Genomic DNA, 6242 nt, shown 5'->3' with positions numbered 1-6242 from the left:
GAGATGGGACATGCCTTGCAATGATATCTCTGTGGCACCCTGATGGCCCTTCATTCCTGTACCAGGTGTCTCAGCTCCTCAAGTGTTGTCCAGCAGGTCAGTGGCCTATTGGTCACTCATGCTGTTGAGGTCAGAGATTTCCCAGAAATCACCTGGGCAGGAGAATTATCTGAGTTGAGCTTGAGGTTTTACCTCCTCATTTTCCAAGAGACATGGAAGTTGGGAGAAATTCATGGAGTTTATCCAGTTGCAGTTTGTGAAGGCATAATATTTAATGTAACAGTACACTGTTTTCCCTTAAAAGATAATGTATACTTTTTGTATATTATATTGGTAATATATAATTTATTAACTTAATTTTATAACCTTAATTTGACTGGAAGTGAGTGTATAAGGATGAGATTAACCTAACATAGATAACCTAACATAGATGGCTTTGTGGATTAGGGTTTCCATGACAACACCTTGTGGGCAATGTCCTTGAGAAAAAAAAAAAAATTATTTCAGAAGAAAAAGGAAAATGTTCTTATTCTTTCATAGAAGGCCAAATAGAAGAGAATTCTAAACAAAAAGAGTTCCCAAAATAGAGAAATCCCAAAATGACTCAATTTTCTGCACTGGTTTCTCACCTTTTTTGTGGATATAATGTAAAGTTGAGATCATATTCTGTATGTGAGTTGTGCTGGTTTGGATGAATTATGTCCCCCAAACTCCATTTACTTCAATGAAATCTTGTGGGTACAGACATATTAATGTTGATTAAGTTGGAATATTGGATTGAGTTGTTTCCATGGAGTTCTGATCCACCCAACTGTAGGTGATAACTGATTAAATAATTTCCATAGAGGTGTGACACTGCTCAATGAGCATGGGCCTTGATTATTCAACTGGAGCCATATAAAATCTCAGACAAAAGGAGCTCACTCCTGCAGCTGAGACAGACATTTTGAAGACAGCCATTGGGAGCTGACATAGACATTTTGGAGAATGTCATTTTGAATATGCTGCAATGGATAGGACCTGGTTGTTACAGTGGATCATCATGGAATAAAAACTGTGCCCTATTATCAAAGGCTACATATACATCACCTGTGCCATATCCAAGAAAGAAGTCTCTGAAACAAAACTCCATGACAACCCAGAACATGGATGAGGATTACTGTGTGTAGGAGACACCCAGAAAGATGAATGCAGTGTGAACCAGACACAATCTTCCCTTGTAGGTTGTGCTCAGTGGGTCCTGAGTGCCCCCTGCAGACCAGCCACCTCCCAAACCCTTGAGTGAAGGCTTGAGTCTGAGTTCCCAATGACCTTTTTTCACTCTGTATTTCATTGAATTCTACATTACTATTAATACAGTTATAAGTTTGACTATCTACAGATACAACCTTTCTTCTCTGTTCTCCAGAAATGATGAACAGAGACTTCACAGAAGCTGTGTACCTCTTAGTACCTGCATATGTCTTAAAATTTTCAGTTCTTTTACTGAAGCCTGGAACACCTCGTCCATTCAATATTCCTGAAGTTGGATCCAGGGACTGCTCATGAGAGTGTGAAAGACTCACCAAAGCTGTACTAAATCTCCCCCAGATCCCATCAACTGCACCTCCCTCTGGATGCTGGAAAGCACAAAGGTATACTGGTCAGGAAAATTATTGTATTTATCCAATATTTCTCTCACTTGTATACAATTGAAGGAACATATTTAATATTGTGTGTTCTCTATAAGATGATCTTTTCAAACAGTCATCAGGAAATCCCAGCTCAGCACAATCTCCTTAATTGTGTTCATACTAATTCACTAAAGGAATACCTGAAAATTCTTGGGCTGGAGTTCCTCTCTCATAGGTGCAGAGAATGTGCTGGGATGATTTCCACCAGCAGAGGGAGGGCATCAGATTTCATTTTCTCATTTCATACAGCAAGTTTTATGGTACCTGATCTTCAGAAATGAAAATATCCAGAGCAGACGTGAGTGATCAGAAGGACAAATATTGTAAAGGTAGCATTAGTGGAAATGTGAATTATTATGTGATTTTGCTTTACTAAAGGTTTGGCACCCATCCTCTGTGTTCATTAGTATATATGTATCCAGTGTCTAAAATACATAAGAGTTTAAGTTTCACATGCCTACCCCAAAGTTTTTATATTAAATATTAGGTAATAAAAGTTCTAGATGAGGGAGAGAAGTGGTATAAAGTTGTAATTTATGTTCCTTTAATGTAATAATCATGAGCAATTGAAGCATACTTGTTACACATCTGTATCTTCTCTCTTCAGTCCCAATACCAGGATGGGAATACCTCCAAATGCTGCAGGGTTGGGGTTCAGCTGGTTGTTATACACAGAGAGTGGAGGCCTACTTGCATACCCTCCTCCTATATAGCAGATTCTGGGATTGGAGCCCTTCAGAATATGTCTAGAGTTACTGTGTGTAACCTGTGGGAGATGGGTGTCATTCAGGAACTTATGAATTATCATTGTTTGATTGTTCTGTACTGGATGCTTAACTCCCATTATCTTATTTCTTTTTTAAGTATATATAGAGAACATGTAAGGAAAGTGTCAATGTTAATTTTACAGATCTAAATGCATACAAACAGGCATAGAGTGATGTGTGATACACCAAAGGTCTCATGTAGTAACAATGAGCTGCAGAGTCTGGATATTGAGCTCCTCATCTCTGAACACCAGTGCTCCCCTGAAGTAAATGCAGGGCACAGATGGACATGAGAAGTTAAATTTTTAGGGTTGTGTTTCTTGGAATTAGAACAGGGCAAGGTACAATTGCAATCCATGCTTACACACAGAGTATAGGAAGACAAATTTCCAGACAGATGAATTTTCAGTTGTTTCTGAGACTCCACATTTCATTATCTTTCTTTTTATCTGTCTTTTCCTACTAACATTTCCATTTGTGTATTTTAACAATAGTTTCTATGGCATGTAACTATATGAAACATTGCACATTATTCAAAGTGTAAAAATTGCTAAATAATGATAAATGTGCACACTAAGGCAATGATCACTGAAAAGAGGATAGTTAGGAAATCAATCACCACAAAATTATCCTGTTGTTCCTCTGTATTTACACATTCCACCATGTCCCAAGTGACCCCTGAAATTATTCATTTTACTTTAGATTTCTTCTAATATCTTATAGGAATGCAATTATGAAATATATACTTGTATTTATTTAGTTTCCTTCACTAAGAAAAATATTTGGGAAAGCATGCATAATTTGTGCACATCAATCATTTATTGATTGGAATGGTGAGTAGCATTCTTATATGCCTATACCCCACTATCATTACCTATTTACTTGATGATAATTATTTGGGATAGTCACAGTTTTGAAATATACTATAGAAGGACATTACTTAGCTTTGAGATAGACTGGTGAAAATTTTTCCTCTATTTCATAGATCAAATGTAAGGAGAGCCTAACAAGAAAACTGGAGTAAATGGAATTTTACAAATTTTTGCCAACTTCTCAGAGAACTGAAGTCAGAAGACAGAAAACAATGTTGAGAATTGGACAATAGTGGGTGACTGTAGGGAGAAACTAGAAATATACATTAGCTTACATGGGACAGATGGCACAGAGTGATAATTAAACTAGGAAGCAGATTGAATGAGTAATATGCAATTGCTGAATGCCAACTGTGCAGAAGTAATTAGAGTGAGAATCTCCCAGATAACCAGGACATTCCCAGGCCATTCACAACTTCTGGCAGTCCATGATTACAGTAGAAGCTCCACCATAATCCTGGGCTGCTGTCAGGTGATAGGAATATTGTCACTGTCTAAATTACCAAATAAAACCTCCTCTAACTCTCTAGGAACAAGAGTGAATGTTATCAGATCTTTATCCTATGCACATTGTGGAATCTGATAGAAACTGGTAGAGAAACATATTCCACCAATTCAACCCTATCTCCCTTTCCTCCCTGAGGACTAAAGGCCTTAATCTGCAGGGTAAGTCCTCAAAACTGGAAGCTGAGGGAACTGGTGAATGACCATTGAATCCCTGGAGGGAACAGATGGGAAAAGAGTACCCTATTCCCTGTGGGGAAGGGTCGAGAAAAAGGGGGAGGCCCAGAGTGTCCTCTGGACAAGAAACAGGAACACTTCCTCTTGTCCAGCTTAGTGTCAAAATTCCTGTACAAGTTTAAGTCTCTTAGAAGAGCAACAATGTCCTTTAATGCTACCCCCACAATCAGGAAAACAACCAAGAAGCAAAATGTACAAAGCTAAGCAGAGAGAAAATAACATGAATTAGTATAGGAATCTGAAGTCTCTGGTGACTATAACAAAATCAATCTTCAGTTCTGCTATCCATGGCATCAAAAAACTTAAATTTCAGGCCAGACTAGATTCACACAAACATCCACTACAAATGTCTTGCAGTGGAAGTGGGTGATCAACTCCACAGCAAAAAAAGTAAAATAAATAAATAAACAAATGATGTATTTCCATAAATACTGCCCTATACTGCATTTCTAATGTTCAGTAATTACCAAATACAGGTCAAACTAAGAGCAATAAAATACAGTCTTTGGCTAAGTATTAGAGTAAGATTCCTATGTGACAAAGACAGAATGAAAAATTTGAACAGGAAATTTAAAATAAGTGATTAATAGGTTTAAAACTTCTGAACCAGAGTTCTGAAGAAGATAAATAATACATACATACCTGACCAATTTTCATTCAATTGGTACATTCGGATGTCTGGATACTAAAGTTTTTGTTATCACAAACTGTTCACTGATAATGTAAATGTCAGTTTCTAAGGTGGAGGAAGAGGATGAAATAGGTATCATTATTGTTCTAAACAGAATCATTTTCTTATTGTCCACTGATTAAAAAACCAAAGAATACTTCAAATAACTAGACACATAGACTCTGATTCATGTCAGTACATATGCTAAAATAATCAGTCTAATTGAAGCAATCTTATTTTCTGACATCAGGGATCTGTGCCTCTGTGGGACTGTGACATGGTTCTAGATAGGCAGGCTGCAGAGATTTCCTCTTGGGGCATTCCCAGACCTCTAGAAGAACAATTCAGAAGAATGGCTATCCCTGCCAATCCCATTATTGGGATGCTGTCACCATGTCCATAAATGGCAGGCATCAACAGGAGGATGAAGCTGACATGCCATAAAAATAATAGTTCAAAATTTTGAAGGGTAGATTCCCAAGTGTGTGTCTGGTTGGATTAACCAACCTGGTGGTCCTTACATCTCAGGTTCACATTAATTACACCAGAAATTTCTCCTTTTTCAGGCAGTCTGTGTTCTCTTTCCTTTACTTAGGATCATACATGTGAATGAATAAACATTAAGATATTATTAAACAGATTTTAAAATAAAATGTCTCAGTGAGTGTATGGTCAGCATAGGACAGAAAGGAGATGTGGTTAAATCACAAGATTGAGCTCAGAATGGAAGTCCTCTTCTTGAGAGCATCAGGGCTGGAATTGATTTACTTGCAGAATTGAACTGTTCTAATATCACATGGGTTAGAAGCAGAAATCATATTTGTATCTCAGTAAGAAGAGGGATGGGATGTACATCACTATCATGATTTTAAGTTGGTGAGGCAGTTGTCCCATATGTACCTGGAGAATAAAGAAAATGGGAGTTACATCCAATAATGAGGATAATTTGTGAAGAGACAGAACTTGACAATAATGGAGAAGGAGTGTGGGAGGTATACTACTAATGTAGAGACATGTGAGTGAGGCAGCAGGGCATGAAATCCCTAGGGAAGATGGATTTGGGAAATATAAACTAACATAGAGTCAAATATGTTGGGCAGCAGGCCAGTCACCCTTGGGAAAGTGGGGGAATGGGATGTGCACCAGTGCCAAGAGGATAAAGCATGAGAAGTTATAACTAGATATGTCTGGAGAACATGGGGTGTTGAGGTACATCACCAGCTAGGGACAAGTTGTGGAGGCAGTGAGGCAAGTTGAGGAGGACTCACACTGGGCACTGAACTGGCCAAAGGCAAGGGCACAATTTGGAGATAATGGAGAAAATTAAGAGCCAACATATTAGTTACCACATCATCAGGGTAACATGCGAGAGGAGTAGTGAGATAAAATTGGATATGCACAGAGATAATATCTGCATGGCACAGTCAAGAATAGATACTAGTCTCTAAGAGGTTATTTAATAGACATTTTCATGCAACAATGAGGATAAATGTGGAAAAGAACTCTTACACTTCCTTAT

The sequence above is a fragment of the Choloepus didactylus genome, chromosome 19 (assembly GCF_015220235.1).
Source record: "Choloepus didactylus isolate mChoDid1 chromosome 19, mChoDid1.pri, whole genome shotgun sequence".
NCBI classification, from domain to species: Eukaryota; Metazoa; Chordata; class Mammalia; order Pilosa; family Megalonychidae; genus Choloepus; species Choloepus didactylus.
The sequence above is the reverse complement of the archived record's forward strand: the minus strand, read 5'-3'. Positions refer to the sequence as shown.